This window comes from Lagenorhynchus albirostris, chromosome X (assembly GCF_949774975.1).
Source record: "Lagenorhynchus albirostris chromosome X, mLagAlb1.1, whole genome shotgun sequence".
Taxonomy (NCBI): domain Eukaryota; kingdom Metazoa; phylum Chordata; class Mammalia; order Artiodactyla; family Delphinidae; genus Lagenorhynchus; species Lagenorhynchus albirostris.
The window spans coordinates 66,193,904-66,219,143 of NC_083116.1; the positions used below are offsets into that span (position 1 = coordinate 66,193,904).

Below are 25,240 nucleotides of genomic sequence, written 5' to 3' on the forward strand. Positions count from 1 at the left end.
TAGGGATGAACATCAGGTTAAAGCTGGAAACTAGTACTAGAACTACTACACAAATGCCCTACCAGAATGGTTCCCTAAAAGTCTTATAGCTCAAAATCCTTTTCAATTACTTAGAAAACAGAACAAAAAGAACTGAGTTTGGAGAAAGCAGATTTTTTAAGTATTACATTTATTTCAATATTTATTGAATCTCAATGCACACAGAAATATACCAGGCACAATTGTAGGGTTTAGATAGAAGAAACCGATACAGATGAAATGACGTGGAGTCTCTACCCTCCGGGAACTTACACCTAAGAAAGGAAAATTTAATACAAAAAGCAATCACACACAAGACAAAATGTGGGAATTGCCTATGAAAGGTACCAGCAGAGCACTCCAAAGAGGAAGTGAAGAGTTGAGAGACACAGGATCATTTGAAATAGACCATAAAGTATGGATAGGATTGTCAACTAAGGTGAGTATAGACATTACATGTTGGAAGAAAAAGGAATCCAGAGTGACGTGTGCATTGAGTACCTGCAGGGGAGAAGTGAATAAGACTTGGAAACTAGTTGAGGACAGATGAATAATGACCTCAAAAGCAAGAATAGTTTCTATTTTATTCTGTAGGCCATGGGAAATCACTGGCTGATATTTTTAAAGAACGGAAGTGGCATGAATGAAGTTGCACTTTAGGAAATTTAGTCTTAAGGTCACGTGCAAAAGGAATTACAAAGCTGAGTGGTAGAATGCAGGGGAGACAGCAATGAGACATCTGGTGACACACTGCAAGGGTTTGGACGATAGTAATTTAGGGCAGAGCAACACTGCAAAACAAGAAAAGTTTGGTTTTTGTTCCAGTGTGCCCTAGTCCATCACCTTCCCCAGGCCTCTACTCCTCTATATCTATTGTCATCTCATCACATAGCATCTAGTGAAACCTATCCAAGGTTTCTCTCCTTCTCCTGGAACTGATCTACTCTCAACCCCAGGGCCTTTCTTCATTCCCAGTAGCCCTGGGCCTTTCTTTCTGTTTTTAGCACCTAAACATAGGGTGTTAGACCTCAAGATCATGCAATCAGGCTAATTTGACTCTAGGCTATTTGACTCCAGGCTATTTGACTCCAACTTTTTAAGTTCTGTACACCATGATGAGGAAACTCAGATAGGAAAGTGACTTGCCCAAAGTTGCATGTAGAGTTAGGGGTTGAAAAAAAATTTCTGGGGGAAAAAAGACTGAAGGAATTACAATCATTGCAATATTCCTTCCTCTGGATTACACTGTCAGGTCCTCAAGCTGTTACTCACCTCTGAGTAAACTTTAGGCAGCAGCATGTTTGGTTGGTAGCATCTGGTTAGATTCAGCCCTGTTTACCAAGTTGTAGTCAGAACTGCCTCTGCCCTCATTCCCTTCCAGAAAGACTACTCGCTCCCTAGTTAAAATTAGTCCCCAGCTGTCAGAAAGGTGGTACATAGAAACAGCCTCAGAAAGCAGCACTGTTGAGAGAAGAAGGCAAAAATGGCTGGGGTCTGGGGGAAATCAGATTACTGAAAGCAGTGAGTAAAAAGGGGGCTTTTGGAGCCTCTATCAGACATGATATAAGGGAGTAAATGAGTGCCTGGTAAAACATATATTTAAGAAAGCATGAAGGGGTTTGATGAGAGGAAGGATGGGATAGTGGACTGGATGGAAAAGTATGAAGGGCACAATTAGGTGTAGAGAGAAATATGTAGGAGTAGTGTAACTAATAGCTTATGGCAATTATTCTCAGAAGAATCGTATTACCAAACAAATTGTATGCTGAGCCCTTCCAATAAGAATACAAAAAGAGTGGCATTTTACTAATATAAATCTAATCTATAGATGCAAATCTTTAATTAATTCATATTACAAAGTTAATCAAAAGTTAAGGCATTACTGTACTCCAATATGTTAAATTTGATACATAACACCTGTATTTGAGGTTTTTGTTCATTCAAAACTTACAAATTTTTAAAACTGCAAACAAAACCTTTTTAGGTGGTGACGTGGCAGATTGTGTGCTGAGAAAGTTGGTGCAGGGTGCAAGAGAAGGGGGGTTTGCGGGCTTCCCTGGTGGTGCAGTGGTTGGGAGTCCGCCTGCCGATGCAGGGGACATGGGTTCGTGCCCCGGTCTGGGAGGATCCCACCTGCCACGGAGTGGCTGGGCCCGTGAGCCATGGCCGCTGAGCCTGCGCGTCCGGAGCCTGTGCTCCGCAACGGGAGAGGCCACGGCGGTGAGAGGCCCACGTACCGCAAAAAAAAAGAGAAGGGGGGTTTGCACTGTTTTGACTTCATTGGAATCAAACATCAACTGTGTCTGTGGCTCCTCCTGCTCCCACCAGCTATCCTTCAGCTTCTGCTGATTCAGAAGAAAGAGGCTCTATGTTATCATGCTCAGTTGTTGAGAGAGAAAGAAAGCAACAATAATGCCAACTGATGCTGCAGCCATGTGGTTGACAGGGTCTTGGTGCCCCAGACGGGTGAGAGGACTGAGCCTCTGAGGTGGGAGAGCTGAGTTCAAGACACTGGACCACAAGAGACTTCCTGGTCCCATGTAATATCAATCGGCAAGAGCTCTCCCAGAAATCTCCATTTCAATGCTAAGACCCAGCTCCACTCAATGACCAGCAAGCTCCAGTGCTGTACAGCCCATTCCAAACAACTAGTAAGACAGGAACAAAACACCACCCATTAGCAGAGAGGCTGCCTAAAATCATAATAAGGCCACAGACACCCCAAAACGCACCACTGGATGCATTCCTGCCCAACAGAAAGACAAGATCCAGCTTCATCCACCAGAGCACAGGCACCAGTCCCTTCAACCAGGAAGCCTACAAAACCCACTGAACCAACATTACCTACTGGTGGCAGACACTAAAAACAACAGGAATAATGAATATGCAGCCTGTGAAAAGGAAACCCCAAACACAGTAAGTTAAGCAAAATGAGAAGACAGAGAATTACTCACCAGATGAAGGAGCGAGGTAAAAACCCACCAGACCAAACAAATGAGAAGGAAACAGGCAGTCTACCTGAAAAATAATTCAGAGTAATGATAGTTAAGTTGATACAAAATCTTGGAAATAGAATGGAGAAAACACAAGAACATTTAACAAGGACCTAGAAGAACTAAAGAGGAAACAATCTATGATGAAAAACACAGTAAATGAATTAAAAATTCTCTAGAAAGAATCAATAGCAGAATAACTGAGGCAGAAGAACGAATAAGTGATCTGGAAGATAAAATAGTGGAAACAACTACCACAGTGCAGAATAAAGAGAAAAGAATGAAAAGAATTGAGGACAGTCTCAGAGACCTCTGGGACAACATTAAACGCACCAACATTCGAATTATAGGGGACCCAGAAGAAGAAGAGAAAAAGAAAAGGACTGAGAAAGTGTTTGAAGAGATTATAGTTGAAAACTTCCCTAATATAGAAAAGGAAATAGTCAATCAAGCACAGGAAGTGCAGAGAGTCTATACAGGAAAATTCCAAGGAGAAACACGCCAAGACACATATTAATCAAACTATCAAAAATTAAATACAAAGAAAAAATATTAAAAGCAGCAAGGGAAATACAACAAATAACACACAGGGAATCCCCATAACGGTAACAGCTGACCTTCCAGCAAAACCTCTGCAAGCCAGAAGGGAGTGGCAGGACATATTTAAAGTGATGAAAGGGAAAAACCTACAACCAAAATTACTCTACCCAGCAAAGATCTCATTCACGTTCAATGGAGAAATTAAAACCTTTACAGACAACCAAAAGCTAAGAGAATTCAGCACCACAAAACCAGCTTTACAACAAATGCTAAAGGAACTTCTATAGGCAAGAAACACAAGAGAAGGAAAATACCTATAATAACGAGCTCAAAACAATTAAGAAAATGGGAAAAGGAACATGTATATTGATAATTACCTTAAATGTAAATCGATTAAATGCTCCCACCAAATGACATAGACTGGCTGAATGGACACAAAAACAAGATGCATATATATGCTGTCTAGATGAGACTCACTTCAAACCTAGGGACACACACAGACAGAGAGTGAAGGGATGGAAGAAGATATTCAATGTCAAAGAAATCAAAAGAGGGCTGGAGTAGCAATACTCATATCAGATAAACTAAACTTTAAAATAAAGACTATTACAAGAGACAAAGAAGGACACTACATAATGATCAAGGGATCAAACCAAGAAGAAGATATAACAATTGTAAATATTTATGCACACAACACAGAAGCACCTCAATACATAAGAAAAATTCTAACAGTGATAAAAGGGGAAATCAACAGTAACACAATCATAGTAGGGGACTTCAACACCCCATTTTCACAAATGGAAAGATCATCCAAAATGAAAATAAATAAGGAAACACAAGCTTTAAATGATACATTAAATAAGATGGACTTAATTGATATTTATAGGACATTCCATCCAAAAACAACAGAATACATATTTTTCTCAAGTGCTCATGGAACATTCTCCAGGAGAGATAATATCTTGGTCCACAAATAAAGCCTCATCAATATAAGAAAATTGAAATCATATCAAGTACCTTTTCCAACCACAGCACTGTGAGACTAGATATCAATTGCAAGAAAAATCTGTAAAAAATACAAACACATGGAACCTAAACAATATGCTACTAAATAACCAAGAAATCACTTAAAATATCAAAGAGGAAATCAAAAAATACCTAGGACCAAATGACAATGAAAACGCAATCAGCCAAAACATATGGGATGCAGCAAAAGCAGTTCTAAGGGGAAGTTTATAGCAATACAATCCTACCTCAAGAAACAAGAAACATCTCAAATAAACAACCTACCCTTACACCAAAAACAGTTAGAGAAAGAACAAAAAAACCCCAAAGTTAGCAGAAGGAAAGAAATCATAAAGATCAGATCATAACTAAATGAAAAAGAAATGAAGGAAAGGATAGCAAAGATCAATAAAACTAAAAGCTGGCTCTTTGAGAAGATAAACAAAATTGATAAACCATTAGCCAGACTCATCAAAAAAAAAAAAGGGAGAAGACTCAAATCAATAGAATTAGAAATGAAAAGGAAGTAACAACTGACACTGCAGAAATACTAAGGATCATGAGAGATTACTACAAGCACATACAGGCCAATAAAATGGACAACATGGAAGAAATGGGCAAATTATTAGAAAAGCAAAACCTTCAGAGACTAAACCAGGGAGAAATGGAAAATATGAACAGACGAATCACAAGCACTGAAATTGAAACTGTGATTAAAATCTTCCAAGAAACAAAAGCCCAAGACCAGATGGCTTCACAGGTGAATTCTATCAAACATTTAGAGAAGAGCTAACACCTATCTTTCTCAAACTCTTCCAACATGTATCAGAGGGAGGAACACTCCCAAACTCATTCTAAGAGGCCTGATACCAAAACCAGACAAAGATGTCACAAAGAAAGAAAACTACAGGCCAATATCACTGATGAACATAGATGTTAAAATCCTCAACAAAATACTAGCAAACAGAATCCAACAGCACATTAAAATGATCACACACCATGATCACATGGGGTTTATCCCATGAATGCAAGGAATCTTCACTATATACAAATCAATGTGATAAAACCATATTAAAAAAATTGAAGGAGAAAAGCATATGATCTTCTCAATAGATGCAGAAAAAGCTTTTGACAATATTCAACACCCATTTATTCAAAAAGCCCTCCAGAAAAGTAGGCATAGAGGGAATTTTCATCAACATAATAAAGGCCATATATGACAAACCCACAGCCAACATTGTTCTGAATGGTGAAAAACTGAAACCATATCCACTAAGACCAGAAACAAGACAAGGTTGCCCACTCTCACCACTATTAATCAACATAATTGTGGAAGGTTCAGCCACAGAAATCAGAGAAGAAAAAGAAATAAAAACAATCCAAATATGAAAACAAGAAGTAAAACTGTCACTGTTTGCAGATGCCATGATGCTATACATCCTAAAGATTCTACCAGAAAACTACTAGAGCTATTCAGTGAATTTGGCAAAGTAGCAGGATACAAAATGAATGCACAGAAATGTCTTGCATTCTTATACACTAAAGATGAAATATCTGAAAGAGAAATTAATGAAACACTCCCATTTACCATTTCAACAAAAAGAATAAAATACCTAGGAATAAATCTACCTAAGGAGACCAAAGATCTGTATGCAGAAAACAATAAGACAGTGATGAAGGAATTTTAGGATGATACAAAGTGATGGAGAGCTATACCATGTTCTTGGATTGGAAGAATCAACATTGAGAAAATGACTATACTTCTCAAAGAAATCTAGAGATTCAATGCAATCCCTATCAAACTATCAATGGAATTTTTCACAGAGCTAGGGCAAAAAATATCACAATTTTCATGGAAAAACAAAGACTCCTAATAACCAAAACAATCTTGAGAAAGAAAAACGGAGCTGGAGGAATCAGGCTCCCTGACTTCAGACTATACTCCAAAGCTACAGTAATCAAGACAGTATGGTACTGGCACAAAAACAGAACTATAGATCAATGGAACAGAACAGAAAACCAAGAGATAAACCCACACATATATGGTCATCTTATCTTTGATAAAGGAGGCAAGAATATACAATGGAGAAAAGACAGCCTCTTCAATAAGTGGTGCTGGGAAAACTGGATAGCTACATGTAAAAGAATGAAAGTAGAACACTCCCCAACACCATACACAAAAAAAAACTCAAAATGGATTAAAGACCTAAATGTAAGGCCAGACAGTATAAAACTCTTAGAGGAAAACATAGGCAGAACTCTCTATGACATAAATCACAGCAAGATCCTTTTTGATCCACATCCTAGAAAATGGAAATAAAAACAAAAATAAAGAAACAGGACCTAATGAAAATTAAAATCTTTTGCACAGCAAAGGAAACCATAAACAAGACAAAAAGACAGCCCTCAGAATGGGAGAAAATATTTGCAAATGAAGCAAGAGACAAATGAGTAATCTCCAAAATTTACAAGCAGCTCATGCAGCTCAATATCAAAAAAACAAACAACCCAATCCAGAAATGGGCAGAAGACCTATATAGACATTTCTCCAAAGAAGATATACAGATTGCTCACAAACACATGAACGGATGCTCCACATCACTAATCCTTAGACAAATGCAAGTTAAAACTGCAATGAGGTGTCACCTCACACCAATAAGAATGGCCATCATCAAAAAATCTACAAACAATAAATGCTGGAGAGGGTGTGGAGAAAAGGGAACCCTCTTGCACTGTTAGTGGGAATGTAAATTGGTACAGCCACTATGGCGAACAGTATGGAGGTTCATTAAAAAATTAGAAATAGAACTACCATACCACCCAGCAATCCCACTACTGGGCATATACCCTGAGAAAACCATAATTCAAAAAGTGTCATGCACCAAAATGGTCATTACAGCTCTATTTACAATAGCTAGGACATGGAAGCAACCTAAGTGTCCATCAACAGATGAATGGATAAAGAAGATGTGACACATATATACAATGGAATATTACTCATCCATAAAAAGAAACAAAATTGAGTTCTTTGTAGTGAGGTGGATGGACCTAAAGTCTGTCATACAGAGTGAGATAAGTCAGAAAGAGAAAAACAAATACCGTATGCTAACACATATATATGGAATCTAAAAAAAAATGGTTATGAAGAACCTAGGGGCAAGACTGGAATAAAGAGGCAGGTGTAGAGAATGGACTTGAGGACACAGGGAGGGGGAAAGGGAAGCTGGGACGAAGTGAGAGAGTGTCATGGACTAATACATACTACAAATGTAAAATAGTTAGTGGGGGGCTTCCTTGGTGGCACAGTGGTTGAGGGTCCGCCTGCCGATGCAGGGGACACGGGTTCATGCCCCGGTCCAGGAGGATCCCGCGTTCCACGGAGCGGCTGGGCCCATGGGCCATGGCTGCTGGGCCTGCGCGTTCAGAGCCTGTGCTCCGCATTGGGAGAGGCCACAACGGTGAGAGACCCGCGTACCGCAAAAAAAAACAATAAAATAGCTAGTGGGAAGCATCCACATAGCACAGGGAGATCAGCTCGGTGCCCTGTGACCACCTAGAGGGATGGGATAGGGAGGGTTGGCAGGAGATGCAAGAGGGAGTCGATATGGGGATATATGTATATGTATAGCTGATTCACTTTGTTATAATGCAGAAACTAACACACCATTGTAAAACAATTATACTCCAATAAAGAATTTTTTTAAAAAAGCAAAACCTTTTTAGGCTTTCTAGATCATTTTTATGAGACCCAAGAATCCACAGAATGTACCTTAAACCACCAGCTTAACATGTACTTTTCCTTGGGTAATTCACCATTTAATAGGGAATTCCAAAGAAAAGTCTTCAAGAATTGAATGAATAAATGTTTAAAGGAGAAATTTCAGACAGTAAGCCTCTCAGAAAGTGTCAAAGGCCCTGAGGGTAGTGTAGGTTGCCGATAATTTGATAACAAACATCATATTAAATATTATAATTTTACATTTAAAAAATAAAATGGATCCTATTGCTTTGTAATATAGAATACAAAAATAAAGTCTGGCAAAATGTTCTTGGCTAGTGGTGTATATGAAAAAGATAGGACATAATCCTTAACATGGAGAGTAATGACCCCTTGTCAAAAAGCCATATCAAAATCCTGGTGGGCATATTAAATTTTTCTCTTTATCAACTAGAAGCATGGGATTTTTAAAGGATGAAAACACTATAGCATACAAAGTTCTTAATAATAGCAAAACAATAAGAGGACATATAGACTCCAGATCTCTTTTGTGTAATACAAACTTCTCTTTTACCTAAACTGAAAGAGTTAGATGGGGCTTGGCAAGAGTTTCTACCACTAAAGCAGTTCTTAACATGAGTCGTGGCTTCAGGGCATATCTAAGCTCTTTGAAATTGTATGCAAAGTTTCATGTACATATATGTACATTTTTTTCAGGGAGGAAGGTCCACAGCTTTTGTCAAAGTCACAAAAGGATTTGTGCTCCTCCCCCGCTGAAAATACAGCTTTAGAACCACAGAACTTAAAGATCTCACCTCCAGGAAAGTTACATGTAATTCCAGGGTGTATGCTTTGTAAGAACAAAGGTGGAAGGTTATTTGGAAGGAGGTAAAATATTCTTAACGAAAAAGCATTAAATTTGATAAGGTTTCGAGAGTCCATGATTGCAACATATGACCATCCAAATTAACAGGAGGTGTTAATGTGCCCCTGAGGAAAGGGTTTATATGGAATGTAACTATGTGCAAAGCAGTATTCAGGGAACAAGGTTATGTGCTGGAGGTGAGGGCTCAGATAATAAGATAGACCTGGTACTCCAAGAGCCCACTTAAGGCAACTTTCTTAATATATACATTTTAGCTACATTGGTTTCTGAAACCAACCAAATTTTTAAAATCAGTCTTGACCCAACATTCAATTACTGATGTGCATTACTATAGCACCATCTTGTGGAATATAGTTGAAATTCATGCATGTCTTTAGGTGGCTGCTTAGTCAGTGGTTCTCAAAGTGTGTTCTGTGAACCCCTGGGGGTACTTAAGGCATATTCAGGGAGTCCATAGGGTCAACGTTATTTTCATAATAATACTAAGATGTCATTTGCCATTTTAAATGTGTTGGATTTGTACTGATGCAAATGGTGGGTAAAACTACGTATACTTTAGCATGAATCATGGCAATGGTCCCAAATTATACTATTAGTCATTGTGTTCTTCACTGCTATGCATCTGAAGGAAACCAAAAGCTGGTTATACTTATGAGTATCCTTATGAGGTAGCAAGAAAAAAACTTGGGAGTCCAGGCCAAAGGACTCAATGTACAGGAATTCACTTTGTCAATTTTGCTTGTAAGAAATCCCTCCAAGAACTGAGGAATCTCTGCGAGTAGCAGACATTTGTGAGCATCACAGATAAGAGGCTTGTGTTTTAGTATGCACTCCTCCACCCATTAGCTTAGAGTTTCAAGGGTTTTTATCTCTATAAAGAGGATATTACTAGGAGTTGCTGCACTGAGAAGTTGTGAGGATTAAAAGCTGGATATAATGGCCTGGTAAACACTGCCTCTTCTAGTGTCCTCTCTTCCTCCCTGTGCTAAAGTTTAGCAAAGAATTTAATCTTCACAGAAACCCTATGAAGTTGATATTTTCCTCCTCTTTTTCAGATGGAAAAACTGAGGCCAGGAAAGATTCAAGTCTCTCACCTGAAGTCACACAGCAATGTGAGTGGTAAAGAGGGCTTGAACCCAGGCAATTTCACTCCAGAGGAGTAAAAGTCTCCTGAAATTTCTGACTGTTAGCACATGAAGAAAGCCAGAAAGGAGGAGGAGATTGCACAGTTAGCTGGAGTCTAGAAAATGATGAAGACATGACACAAGATAGAAAGGGATAGTAACTCTTTATGAAAAATGGATATAGAGCCTTAAAACAGAATGTGGACCTAAATACTCAGAATCACACCACTTTGGAAGATTTATAACAAAAATAGTATGAATGTAGTTAATAGTTGTAATGGAGTTGTGAGCTGAAGAGCCATGTTGGTGCTAGCAAAATGGCAGAATTCCTATAGCATAAAAGTTGTCTTGCAAGAGCTTTATTGATGTCTAAGAGTTTAATGATGTCTAAAGAAAATATGATAATTCCTCAGCCACCTGAAGGACAGTGTTATAGCAACTAATCAAAAAGAAAAACCACAGCCTCTCCCCCTCAGTCTTTTTTTTTCTTTTTTTCTTTTTTGCGGTACGCGGGCCCCTCACTGCTGTGGCCTCCCCCGCAGCGGAGCACAGTCTCCGGACGTGCAGGCCCAGCGGCCATGGCCCACAGGCCCAGCCGCTCCGTGGCATGCGGGATCCTCCTGGACCGGGGCACGAACCCGCATCCCCCGCATCGGCAGGCGGACGGACTCCCAACCACTGTGCCACCAGGGAAGCCCCGCCTCAGTCTTTTTTTAAGATTTTTTTTTATATGGACTATTTTTAAAGTCTTTATTGAATTTGTAACAATACTGCTTCTGTTTTATGTTCTGGTTTTTTGGCTGTGAGGCATGTGGGCTCTTAGCTCCCTGACCAGGGATTGAACCCTCACCCCCTGCATTGGAAGGCAAAGTCTTAACCACTGGACCGCCAGGGTAGTCCCCCACTCAGTCTCTATTTTCCACAATGGTGATTTTTTATAGATACGCTTTGTAGACCTCAAAGTACTGGAAAGGAAGCTCTCATTCAAAGGCAATTTATCTTAAAATAATGTAGATAATACCATTTTTTTGTCCATTTGAAATACATAGCATGTGCTATAACAAAGCATCCTGTCAAGTGTAACAATCAGCAGGAAGAGCCATTTCCTAGAGTGTGCCTGCAGGGCTCAGGGATCTCAGAGCTGGTGTCAGATCACTGGTGGGGTGAGGCCAGTTCCTGACACAGTTGGACATGGGGCCCAGGGTGTCCTCAAACTTGTGTTGGCCTGCTAGTTTGCAGAGCCAGGACCTAGTTGGTCCCAGGGTAGAGTCTGGACAGCTGTGGGTGATCTGGGTCCACAGGCTACAGATTTGTGGTTTTCTTGCATCTGGTGTCTGCTCCCTAGTGGGTGAGGCTAGTCTAGAGGGTAGTGCAGGATTCCTGTGCCTGCCCATTGGTGGGTGAAGCTTGGTCTTGGCCCTCTGGTGGGAAGAGATGTGTCTAGGGTCACCTGCGGCCTCAGGAATTCTTTAAGCAGCCTATCTGCTGATGGGTGGGGCTTTTGTCCTTGCCCAGTTAGTTGTTTGGCCTGAGGCATCCCAGCACTGGTGCTTATAGGCTGTTGGGTGGGGCCAGGTCTTTGTGATAATGAGCTAGAGCGAGGATCCCATGATGGCACCTGCTGGCACTATTGTACATGTGATGGAAAGCTCCCAAATATGGCTGCTGCCAGTATCTATGTTCCCAGAGTGAGACACATCTGCCCCCTACCTCTCTGGAAGACTCTCCAACAGAGAGTCTTCCAGAACAGCAGGTAGGTCTGGTCCAGGCTCCTATAAAATCACTGCTTTCGCCCTTGGTCCTGGTGAACATGAGATTTTGTGTGCGCCCTTTAAGAGTAAAGTCTATTTCCCCCAGTCCTTTGGGATTCCTAAAATTAAACCCCACTGGAGTTCAAAGCCAAATGCTCTAGGGGCTCATCTTCCTGGTGCAGGACCCGGAGGCTGGGGAGCTCTAAGTAGGGCTCAGAACTCTCACACCTGTTGAAGAATCTCTACAATATCATTATTCTCCAGTTTGTGGGTCACCCTCCCAGGGGTATGGGACTTGATTATATCATGAATCTACTACTCCTACCTGTCATTGTAGTCCCTTCTTTATGTCTTTTCTTTTCTTTTTTTTTTTTTTTTGATAGATACCTCAACCTCTCTCTCTTCCTTTTTTTTTAAATTTATTTATTTTTTATTTTTTGCTCTGTTGGGTCTTCGTTTCTGTGCATGGGCTTTCTCTAGTTGTGGCAAGTGGGGGCCACTCTTCATCGCGGTGTGCGGGCCTCTCACTATCGCGGCCTCTCTTGTTGCAGAGCACAGGCTCCAGACGCGCAGGCTCAGTAGTTGTGGCTCACGGGCTTAGTTGCTCCGTGGCATGTGGGATCCTCCCAGACCAGGGCTCAAACCCGTGTCCCCTGCATTAGCAGGCAGATTCTCAACCACAGCGCCACCAGGGAAGCCCCCTTCTTTATGTCTTTAGTTATAGATATTTTCTAGTAGCATCCAGTCTTTCTCATCAATGGTCATCCTGAGGATAGTTGTGACTTTGGTGTGCTCATGGGAGGAGGTGAGCTCAGGTTCTTTCTTCTCCATTATCTTCGCAGATCCCTCTGTTTTATTCTTTAGATTCCACGTATGAGATCCAGGACTTCCCCTTTCTAGTCCAGAAGGTAAGGAGCTTGGAAGTCATTATTCTGTCCTAACAACAGGTAAAAAGCTGAAAACTGAAAAATTAAAAACTCTTCTTAGATTCATCAGAGAAGTGAGGAGTGGGAGAACTGCTGACACTAAAATTGGAAAGAAAGACAGGCAGATACAGAGAATCACAATTCACCAATACAGAAAATCATAATCATAAACCTCCATGGGAAGCAGTGCTGGGGTAGAGAAACCAGAAATATACTTAATGAATTGCTTGCGGCTCACTGTGGACAAATTTGAGAGTTAAAAACTCCTGGGGGAGACAGTCATTGTAAGACCCCCACACATTTGTGACTTTTTTTTTTAACATCTTTACTAGGGTATAATTGCTTTACAATGGTGTGTTAGTTTCTGCTTTATAACAAAGTGAACCAGTTGTACATACACATATGCTCCCATATCTCTTCCCTCTAGCAATTTCCTCCCTCGCACCCTCCATATCCCACCCCTCTAGGTGGTCACAAAGCACTGAGCTGGTCTCCTTGTGCTATGCGGCTGCTTCCCACTGGCTATCTGTTTAACGTTTGGTAGTGTATATATGTCCATACCACTGTCCCACATTATCACAGCTTACCCGTCCCCCTACCCATATCCTTAAGTCCATTCTCTAGTAGGTCTTTGTCTTTATTCCTATCTTACCCCTAGGTTCTTCAATACATTTTTTTTCTTAAATTCCATATATATGTGTTAGCATACGGTATTTCTTTTCTCTTTCTGACTTACTTCACTCTGTATGACAGACTCTAGGTCCATCCACCTCACCACAAATAGCTCAATTTCGTTTCTTCTTATAGCTGGGTAATATTCCATTATATATATGTGCCACATCTTCTTTATCCATTCATCCAATGATGGACACTTAGGTTGTTTCCATCTCCGGGCTATTGTAAATAGACCTGCAATGAACATTTTGGTACATGACTCTTTTTGAATTATGGTTTTCTCAGGGTATATGCCCAGTACTGGGATTGCTGGGTCATATGGTAGATCAATTTGTAGTTTTTTAAGGAACTTCCATACTGTTCTCCATAGTGGCTGTACCAATTCACATACCCACCAGCCATGCAAGAGTGTTCCCTTTTCTCCATATCCTCTCCAGCATTTATTGTTTCTAGATTTATTGATGATGGCCATTCAGACTGGTGTGAGATGATATCTCATTGTAGCTTTGATTTGCATTTCTCTAATGATTAATGATGTTGAGCATTCTTTCACGTGTTTGTGGCAGTCTGTATATCTTCTTTGGAGAAATGTCTATTTAGGTCTTCTGCCCATGTTTGGATTGGGTTGTTTGTTTTTTTGTTATTGAGCTGCATGAGTTGCTGGTAAACTTTGAAGATTAATCCTTTGTCAATTGCTTCATTTGCAAATATTTTCTCCCATTCTGAGGGTTGTCTTTTCATCTTGTTTATGGTTTCCTTTGCTGTGCAAAAGCTTTGAAGTTTCATTAGGTCCCATTTGTTTATTGTTTTTTATTTTCATTTCTCTTGGAGGTGGGTCAAAAAGGATCCTGCTGTGATTTATGTCATAGAGTGTTCTGCCTATGTTTTCCTCTAAGAGTTTGATAGTTTCTGGCCTTACATCTAGGTCTCTAATCCATTTTGAGCTTACTTTTGTGTGTGGTGTTATGGAGTGATCTAATCTCATACTTTTACATGTACCGGTCCAGTTTTCCCAGCACCACTTATTGAAGAGGTTGTCCTTTCTCCACTGTACATTCCTGTCTCCTTTATCAAAGATAAGGTGACCATATGTGCGTGGGTTTATCTCTGGGCTTTCTATCCTGTTCCATTGATCTATATTTCTGTTTTGGGGCCAGTACCATACTGTCTTGATGACTGTAGCTTTGTAGTATAGTCTGAAGTCAGGGAGCCTGATTCCTCCAGCTCCGTTTTTCTTTCTCAAGATTGCTTTGGCTATTCGGTGTCTTTTGAGTTTCCATACACATTGTGAAATTTTTTGTTCTAGTTCTATGAAAAATGCCAGTGGTAGTTTGATAGGGATTGCATTGAATCTGTAGATTGCTTTGGGTAGTAGAGTCATTTCAACAATGTTGAGTCTTCCAATACAAGAACATGGTATATTCCTCCACCTATTTGTATCATCTTTAATTTCTTTCATCAGTGTCTTACACTTTTCTGCATACAGGTCTTTTGTCTCCTTAGGTAGGTTTATTCCTAGATATTTTATTCTTTTTGTTGCAATGGTAAATGGGAGTTTTTTGTTGATTTCACTTTCAGATTTTTCATCATTAGTGTATAGGAATGCCAGAGATTTCTGTGCATTATTTTTGTATCCTGCTACTTTACCAAATTCATTGATTAACTCTACTAGTTTTCTGGTAGCATCTTTAGGATTCTCTGTATATAATATCATGTCATCTGCAAACAGTGACAGCTTTACTTCTTCTTTTCCAATTTGGATTGCTTTTATTTCCTTATCTTCTCTGATTGCTGTGGTTAAAACTTCCAAAACTATGTTGAATAAGAGTGGTGAAACTGGACAACCTTGTCTTGTTCCTGATCTTAGTGGAAATGCTTTCAGTTTTTCACCATTGAGGACCATGTTGGCTGTGGGTTTGTCATATATGTCCTTTATTATGTTGAGGAAAGTTCCCTCTATGCCTACTTTCTGGAGACTTTTTATCATAAATGGGTGTTGCATTTTGTTGAAAGCTTTCTCTGCATCTATTGAGATGATCATATGGTTTTTCTCCTTCAATTTGTTAATATGGTATATCACATTGATTGATTTGCATATACTGAAGATTCCTTGCATCCCTGGAATAAACCCTAGTGGATCATGGTGTATGATCCTTTTAATGTGCTGTTCGATTCTGTTTGCTAGTATTTTGTTGAGGATTTTTGCATCTGTGTTCATCAGTGATATTGGCCTGTAGTTTTCTTTCCTTGTCACATCCTTGTCTTGTTTTTGTATCAGGGTGATGGTGGCCTTGTAGAATGAGTTTGGGAGTGTTCCTCCCTCTGCTATATTTGGAAGAGTTTGAGAAGGATAGGTGTTAGTTCTTCTCTAATGTTTGATAGAATTCGCCTGTGAAACCATCTGCTCCTGGGCTTTTGTTTGTTGGAAGATTTTTAATCACAGTTTCAATTTCAGTGCTTGTGATTCAATTTCAGTGCTTGTTCATATTTTCTATTTCTTCCGATTCAGTCTTGGCAGGTTGTGCATTTCTAACAATGTGTCCATTTCTTCCAGGTTGGTCATGTTATAGGCATAGAGTTGCTTGTAGTCATCTCTCACGATCTTTTGTATTTCTGCAGTGTCAGTCGTTACTTCTCATTTTTCATTTCTAATTCTATTGATTTCAGTATTCTCCCCATTTTTCTTGATGAGTCTGGCTAATGGTTTATCAATTTTGTTTATCTTCTCAGAGATAGCTTTTAGTTTTATTGATCTTTGTTATCATTTCTTTCATTTCTTTTTCATTTATTTCTGATCTGATTTTTATGATTTCTTTCCTTCTGCTAACTTTGGGGGTTTTTGTTCTTCTTTCTCTAATTGCTTTAGGTGCAAGGTTAGGAGGTTTCTTCGAGATGTTTCCTGTTTCTTAAGGTAGGATTCTATTGCTAAACTTCTCTCTTAGAACTGCTTTTGCTGCATCTCATAGGTTTTGGGTCGTCGTGTCTCCATCGTCATTTGTTTCTAAGTATTTTTTGATTTCCTCTTTGATTTCTCCAGTGATCACTTCGCTATTAAGTAGTGTATTGTTTAGCCTCCATGTGTTTGTATTTTTTACAGATCTTTTCCTGTAATTGATACCTGGTCTCATAGCGCTGTGGTTGGAAAAGATACTTGATCCAATTTCAATTTTCTTAAATTTACCAAGGCTTGATTTGTGACCCAAGATATGATCTATCCTGGAGAATGTTCCATGAACACTTGAGAAAAATGTGTATTCTGTTGTTTTTGGATGGAATGTCCTATAAATATCAATTAAGTCCATCTTGTTTAATGTATCATTTAAAACTTGTGTTTCTTTATTTATTTTCATTTTGGATGATCTGTCCATTGGTGAAAGTGGGGTGTTAAAGTCCCCTACTATGAATATGTTACTGTTGATTTCCCCTTTTATGGTTGTTGGTATTTGCCTTATGTATTGAGGTGCTCCTATTGAGGTGTATAAATCTTTACAATTGTTATATCTTCTTCTTGGATTGATCCCTTGATCATTATGTAGTGCCCTTCTTTGTCTTTTCTAATAGTCTTTAAAGTCTATTTTGCCTTATATGAGAATTGCTACTCCAGTTTTCTCTTGGTTTCCATTTGCATGGAATATCTTTTTCCATCCCCTTACTTTCAGTCTGTATGTGTCGCTAGGTCTGAAGTGGATCTCTTGTTTAGAGCATATATATGGGTCTTGTTTTTGTATCCCTTCAGCCAGTCTGTATATTTTGGTGGGAGCATTTAATCCATTTACATTTAAGGTAATTATCAATATGTTTGTTCCTATTCCCATTTTCTTAATTGTTTTGGGTTTGTTATTGTAGGTCTTTTACTTCTCTGTGTTTCTTACCTAGAGAAGTTCCTTTAGCATTTGTTGTAAAGCTGGTTTGCTGGTGCTGAACTCTCTCAGCTTTTGCTTGTCTGTTAAGTTTTTAATTTCCCCATCAAATACGAATGAGATCCTTGCTGGGTAGAGTGATCTTGGTTGTAAGTTTCTCTCCTTCATCACTTTAAATATGTCCTGCCAGTCCCTTCTGGCTTGCAGAGTTTCTTCTGAAAGATCAGCTGTTCACCTTATGGGGATTCCCTTGTGTGTTATTTCTTGTTTTTCCCTTGCTGCTTTTAATATGTTTTCTTTGTATTTAATTTTTAACAGTTGGATTATTATGTGTCTTGGCATGTTTCTCCTTGCATTTTTCCTGTATGGCACTCTCTGTGCTTCCTGGACTTGATAAACTATTTCCTTTCTCATATTAGGGAAGTTCTCAACTATGATCTCTTCAAATATTTTCTCAGTCCCTTTATTTTTCTCTTCTTCTTCTGGAACCCCTATAATTCGAATGTTGGTGCGTTTAATGTTGTCCCAGAGGTCTCTGAGACTGTCCTCAGTTCTTTTCATTCTTTTTTCTATATTCTGCTCTGCAGTAGTTATTTCCTCTATTTTATCTTCCAGGCCACTTATTCGTTCTTCTGCTTCAGTTATTCTGCTATTGATCCCATCTATAGTATTCTTCATTTCCTTTATTGTGTTGTTCATCGTTGCTTGTTTCATCTTTCATTCTTCTAGGTCCTTGTTAAATGTTTCTTGCATTTTCTCTATTCTACTTCCAAGATTTTGGATCATTTTTACTATCATTATTCTGAATTCTTTTTCAGGTAGACTGCCCATTTCCTCTTCATTTGTTAGGTCTGGTGGGTTTTTATCTTGCTCCTTCATCTGCTGTGTGTTTTTCTGTCTTCTTATTTTGCTTATCTTACTGTGTTTGGGGTCTCCTTTTTGCAGGCTGCTGGTTTGTAGTTCCCGTTGTTTTTGGTGTCTGTCGCCAGTGGCTAAAGTTGGTTCAGTGGGTTGTGTATGCTTCCTGGTGGAGGGGACTAGTGCCTGTGTTCTGGTGGGGGAGCCTGGATCTTGTCTTTCTGGTGGGCAGGTCCATGTCTGGTCGTGTGTTTTGTTATGTCTGTGGACTTATTATGATTTTAGGCAGCCTGTCTGCTAATGTGTGGGTTTGTGTTCCTGTCTTGCTAATTGTTTGGCATAGGGTGTCCAGTACTGTATCTTGTTGAGTGAAGCTGGGTGCTGGTGTTGAGATGGAGATCTCTGCTAGATTTTCACTGTTTTATATTATGTGGATCTGGGAGCTCTCTTGTGGACCAGTGTCCTGAAGTTGGCTCTCCCACCTCAGAGGCACAGCACTAACTCCTGGCTGCAGCACCAAGAGCCTTTCATCCACAGGGCTCAGAATAAAAGGGAGAAAAAGTAGAAAGAAAGAAAGAAAGAAAGGAGAGTGGGAGGGAGCAAGGGGGTGGGGAGGGATGGAGGGAGGGTGGAAGGAAGGAAGGAAGGAAGGAAGGAAGGAAGGAAGGAAGGAGGGAAGGAAGGAAGAAAAGAAAGAAGATAAAATAAACTTATTAAAATAAAAAATAATTATTAACAAAAAAGAATTTTTAAAGAAAAAAAAAGGACAGATAGAACCCAAGAGAAATGGTGAAAGCAAAGCTATAAATACAAAATCTCACACAGAAGCTTACACATACACACTCACAAAAAGAGGAAAGGGGGAAAAAATAATAAATCTTGCTCTCAAAGTCCACCTCCACAATTGGGGATGATTCATTGTCTATTCATGTATTCCACAGATGCAGGGTACATCAAGTTGATTGTGGAGATTTAATCCTCTGCTTCTGAGGCTGCTTGGAGAGATTTCCCTTTCTCTTCTTTGTTCGCACAGCTCCCGGGGCTCAGCTTTGGATTTGTCCCCGCCTCTGTGTGTAGGTCACTGGAGGGCGTCTGTTCTTCGCTCAGACAGGACGGGGTTAAAGGAGCAGCTGCTTCGGGGACTCTGGCTCACTCAATCCAGGGGGAGGAAGGGGTGCGGATGCGGGGCAAGCCTGCAGTGGCAGAGGCCAGTGGGATATTGCACCAGCCTGAGGTGCGCCATGCATTCTCCCGGGGAAGTTGTCCCTGGATCCCGGGACTCTGGCAGTTGTGATCTGCACAGTCTCCCTGGAAGGGAGGTTTGGATAGTGCCCGGTGCTCACACACAGGCTTCACATAGAGATATTTATATAAGAGGTGATTTATTATAGAAATTGGTTCATATGATTATGAAGGTCAAGAAGTCCCATGATCTGCCATCTCCAAGTGGAGGAATGAAGAAAGCCAGTGGTGTAATTCAGTCTAAGTCCAAAGGCCTGAGAATCAGGAGGCCAATGGTTAAGTCCCAGTCCAAGTCCAAAGGCCCAAGAAACAGGAGCTACAATTTAAGCTCCAACAGGAGCTGATGTCCAAGGGCAGGATAACATGGATGTCCCAGTTCCAACAAAAAGAGAGCAAATTTACTCTTCATATTTTATTCTATTCAGGCCCTCAATAGATGGGATGATGCCTACCCACACTGGTGACAGTGATCTGCTTTACTCAGTCTATTGATTCAAATGATAATCTCTTCCAGAAAACCTCTCACAAACACACCTAGAAATAATGTTTTACCAGCTATCTGGGCATCCCTTTGCTCAGTTAAGTTGATATATAAAATTAACTATCACAAGTCCATCCCTTATCAACTTGGCACACACATGATCTCCTTAAACCAAATCTAATATCCAAATAAAGACAATAACAGGGACATAATTTTGCCTAACATGAAACTACCATTATGTTAACAACTTAAATGCACTAATCCCTTCCCCTTGAGTGATGTTTACTCTTCTCCTGATATCATGTAACTTAAATATTATTGTGTAAAATTAACAATACATAAATACCATGATATAAAGTTAATATATCTTATGTTATGGAATATTGGAATAAGAGGGAAAGAAAATAAAGATACTTGCTTAATATATTTATATATACACAGATGTATTTATAACAATGAAAGAAGGAAATTATCATGACAATTACATCTTCTTTTCTATAATTGGTTATCTGATCATAGCTGGTATTTTATCTCTCTTCTTCCACCACCCATTCTGCATTCAATTTTCCTTCAGCAAGCACCTCAGCTGGTCACGGCTCTTTACATAGCAGGGTGACCCAAACCTTCATTCCTGAAGGCACTGGGCCATTACTAGTCTTTTCTGGATTGAGTTGTAGTTTTCCACTGAGCTTAATCACAGGGCATGGCAATAATAAGATATTTCCTAAGGGATCTACTTTATTCAAGACATACTCTTTATTACCTCCATCGTGGAATAGTAGTTCAATTACCCTTTGGTAAGTCAAGACTAATCACCTCAGCCAAAATTGTAACTCCATTTTTGCCTGTTGATTCAGAAGCCATGAGGAGCCCAAGGTAGTTGGATGGCAATCTTAACATCTAGTTCAATGGAATCATTGTTGTGCCTCAAGGTGGAAGTATTCATCTCTCTGGAACAAAGACTTCTAAGCCAGCAGAGCAAGTCATGGGAACAGAAATAAATTTTTTTGATAATGTGTCATTAAGGGTAAAAGTAAATGGTGCTGCTCCCATTTCCATCCCTTGATTCCTAGAACTGGAAATTCTGCCTATCAGAGAAAGAGCACCATATATTGGACAATAATTCAGAGCATATATAGCCTTCTGGAGAACCATGCCTCAACTCTACAAGGCATTTCCACTTAGCTGGTGCTCTTACTGAGTCTTTGAAAGGCCATTTCACCAATCTATCAGGCCAACTGTTCAGAATGGTGGGGAACATAAGATCAGTTATTTCCATGAGCATGTGTCCATTGCTGCACTTCTTTTTTTTTTTTTTTACATCTTTATTGGAGTATAATTGCTTTACAGTGGTGTTAGATTCTCCTTTATAACAAAGTGAATCAGTTATACATATGTTCCTCTATATCTTCCCTCTTGCGTCTCCTTCCCTCCCACCCTCCATCCCACCCCTCTAGGTGGTCACAAAGCACCGAGCTGATATCCCTGTGCTATGCGGCTGCTTCCCACTAGTTATCTATTTTACGTTTGGTAGTATATATATGTCCATGCCACTGTCACACTTTGGCACAGCTCACCCTTCCCCCTCCCTATATCCTCAAGTCCATTCTCTACTAGGTCTGTGTCTTTATTCCTGTCTTACGCTTAGGTTCTTCATGACATTTTTTTCTTAAATTCCATATATATATGTTAGCATACGGTATTTGTCTTTCTCTTTCTGACTTACTTCACTCTGTATGACAGACTCTAGGTCCATTCACCTCACTACAAATAGCTCAATTTTGTTTCCTTTTATGGCTGAGTAATATTCCATTGTATATATGTGCCACATCTTCTTTATCCATTCATCAAATGACGGACACTTAAGTTGTTTCCATCTCCTGGCTATGGTAAATAGACCTGCAATGAACATTTTGGTACATGACACTTTTTGAATTATGGTTTTCTCAGGGTATATGCCCAGCAGTGGGATTGCTGGGTCATATGGTAGTTCTATTTATAGTTTTTCAAGGAACCTCCATACTGTTCTCCATAGTGGCTGTACCAATGCACATTCCCACCGGCAGTGCAAGAGTGTTCCCTTTTCTCCACACCCTCTCCAGCATTTATTGTTTCTAGATTTTTTGATGATGGCCATTCTGACTGGCATGAGATGATATCTCATTGTAGTTTTGATTTGCATTTCTCTAATGATTAATGATCTTGAGCATTCTTTCACGTTTTTGATAGTAGTCTGTATATCTTCTTTGGAGAAATGTCTATTTAGGTCTTCTGCCCATTTTTGGAATGGGTTGTTTGTTTTGCTGTTATTGAGCTGATTGTAAATTTTGGCGACTAATCTTTTGTCAGTTGCTTCATTTGCAAATATTTTCTCCCATTCTAAGGGTTGTCTTTTGGTTTTGTTTATGGTTTCCTTTGCTGTGCAAAACCTTTGAAGTTTCATTAGGTCCCATTTGTTTATTGTTTTTTATATCCATTTCACTAGGAGGTGGGTCAAAAAGGATCCTGCTGTGATTTATGTCATAGAGTGTTCTGCCTATTATTTCCTCTAAGAGTTTGATAGTTTCTGGCCTTACATTTAGGTCTTTAATCCATTTTGAGCTTATTTTTGTGTATGGTGTTATGGAGTGATCTAATCTCATACTTTTAAATGTACCTGTCCAGTTTTCCCAGCACCAATTTTTGAAGAGGCTGTCCTTTCTCCACTGTACATTCCTGCCTCCTTTATCAAAGATAAGGTGACCATATTGCGTGGGTTTATCTCTGGGCTTTCTATCCTGTTCCATTGATCTATATTTCTGTTTTGGGGCCAGTACCATATTGTCTTGATGACTGTAGCTTTGTAGTATAGTCTGAAGTCAGGGAGCCTGATTCCTCTAGCTCCGTTTTTCTTTCTCAAGATTGCTTTGGCTATTCTGGGTCTTTTGTGTTTCCATACACATTGTGAAATTTTTTGTTCTAGTTCTGTGAAAAATGCCAGTAGTAGTTTGATAGGGATTGCATTGAATCTGTAGATTGCTTTGGGTAGTAGAGTCATTTTCACAAGGTTGATTCTTCCATTCCAAGAACATGGTATATCTCTCCATCTATTTGTATCATGTTTAATTACTTTCATCAATGTCTTATAATTTTCTGCATACAGGTCTTTTGTCTCCTTAGGTTGGTTTATTCTTAGATATTTTATTCCTTTTGTTGCCATGGTAAATGGGAGTGTTTCTCGATTTCACTTTCAGATTTTCCATCATTACTGTATAGGAATGCCAGAGATTTCTGTGCATTATTTTTGTATCCTGCTACTTTACCAAATTCATTGATTAGCTCTAGTAGTTTTCTGGTAGCATCTTTAGGATTCTCTATATATAGTGTCATGTCATCTGCAAACAGTGATAGCTTTACTTCTTTTCTGATTTGGATTCCTTTTATTTCCTTTTCTTCTCTGATTGCTGTGGCTAACATTTCCAAAACTATGTTGAACAAGAATGGTGAGAGTGGGCAACCTTGTCTTGCTCCTGATCTTACTGGAAATGCTTTCAGTATTTCACCATTGAGAACCATGTTGGCTGTGGGTTTGTCATATATGGCCTTTATTATGTTGAGGAAAGTTCCCTCTATGCCTAATTTCTGCAGGGTTTTTATCATAAATGGGTGTTGAATTTTGTCAAAAGCTTTCTCTGCATCTATTGAGATGACCATACGGTTTTTCTCCTTCAGTTTTCTAATATGGTGTATCACACTGATTGATTTGCGTATATTGAAGAATCCTTGCATTCCTGGAATAAACCCCACTTGATCATGGTGTATGATCCTTTTAATGTGCTGTCGCTTCTTTTGCTAGTATTTTGTTGAGGATTTTTGCATCTATGTTTATCAGTGATATTGGCCTGTAGATTTCTTTCTTTGTGACAGCCTTCTCTGGTTTTGGTATCAGGGTGATGGTGGACTCTTAAAATGAGTTTGGGAGTGTTCCACCCTTGCCTATATTTTGGAAGATTTTGAAAAGGATAGGTGCTAGCCCTTCTCTAAATGTTTGATAGAATTCGCCTGTGAAGCCATCTGGTCCTGGGCTTTTGTTTGTTGGAAGATTTTTAATCACAGTTTCAATTTCAGTGCTTGTGATTGGTCTGTTCATATTTTCTATTTCTTCCTGATTCAGTCTTGGCAGGTTGTGCCTTTCTAAGAATTTGTCTATTTCTTCCAGGTTGTCCATTTTATTGGCACAGAGTTGCTTATAGTAATCTCTCATGATCTTTTGTATTTCTGCAGTGTCAGTTGTTACTTCTCCTTTTTCATTTCAAATTCTATTGATTTGAGTCTTCTCCCTTTTTTTCTTGATGAGTCTGGCTAATGGTTTATCTATTTTGTTTATCTTCTCAAAGAACCAGCTTTTAGTTTTATTGATCTTTGCTATCATTTCCTTAATATCTTTTTCATTTATTTCTGATCTGATCTTTATGATTTCTTTCCTTCTGCTAACTTTGGGGTTTTTTTGTTCTTCTTTCTCTAATTGCTTTAGGTGCAAGGTTAGGTTGTTTATTCGAGATGTTTCCTGTTTCTTAAGGTAGGATTGTATTGCTATAAACTTCCCTTGTATAACTGCTTTTGCTGCATCCCATAGGTTTTGGGTCGTCGTGTCCCCATTGTCATTTCTTTCCAGGTATTTTTTGATTTCCTCTTTGATTTTTTCAGTGATAACTTCGTTATTAAGTAGTGTATTATTTAGCCTCCACGTGTTCGTTTTTTTTACAGATGTTTTCCTATAATTGATATCTAGTCTCATAGTGTTGTGGTAGGAAAGGATACTTGATAGAATTTCAATTTTCTTAAATTTACCTATGCTTGATTTGTGACCCAAGGTATGATCTATCCTGGAGAATGTTTCATGAGCACTTGAGAAAAATGTGTATTCTGTTTTTTTGTATGGAATGTCATATAAACATCAATTAAATCCATCTTGTTTAATGTATCACTTAAAGCTTGTGTTTCCTTATTTATTTTCATTTTGGATGATCTGTCCATTGGTGAAAGTGGGGTGTTAAAGTCCCCTACTCTGAATGTGTTACTGTCAATTTCCCCTTTTATGGCTGTTGGTATTTGCCTTATATATTGAGGTGCTGCTATGTTGTGTGCATAAATAATTACAATTGTTATATCTTCTTCTTGGAT

General features: G+C 39.2%; 1 pseudogene; it reads left to right on the top strand.

Annotated features, from left to right (window-relative positions):
* Positions 1 to 340: 340 nt before the first annotated feature.
* Positions 341 to 10,727, top strand: LOC132513115 (ubiquitin-conjugating enzyme E2 variant 1-like; annotated as a pseudogene).
* Positions 10,728 to 25,240: the final 14,513 nt, after the last annotated feature.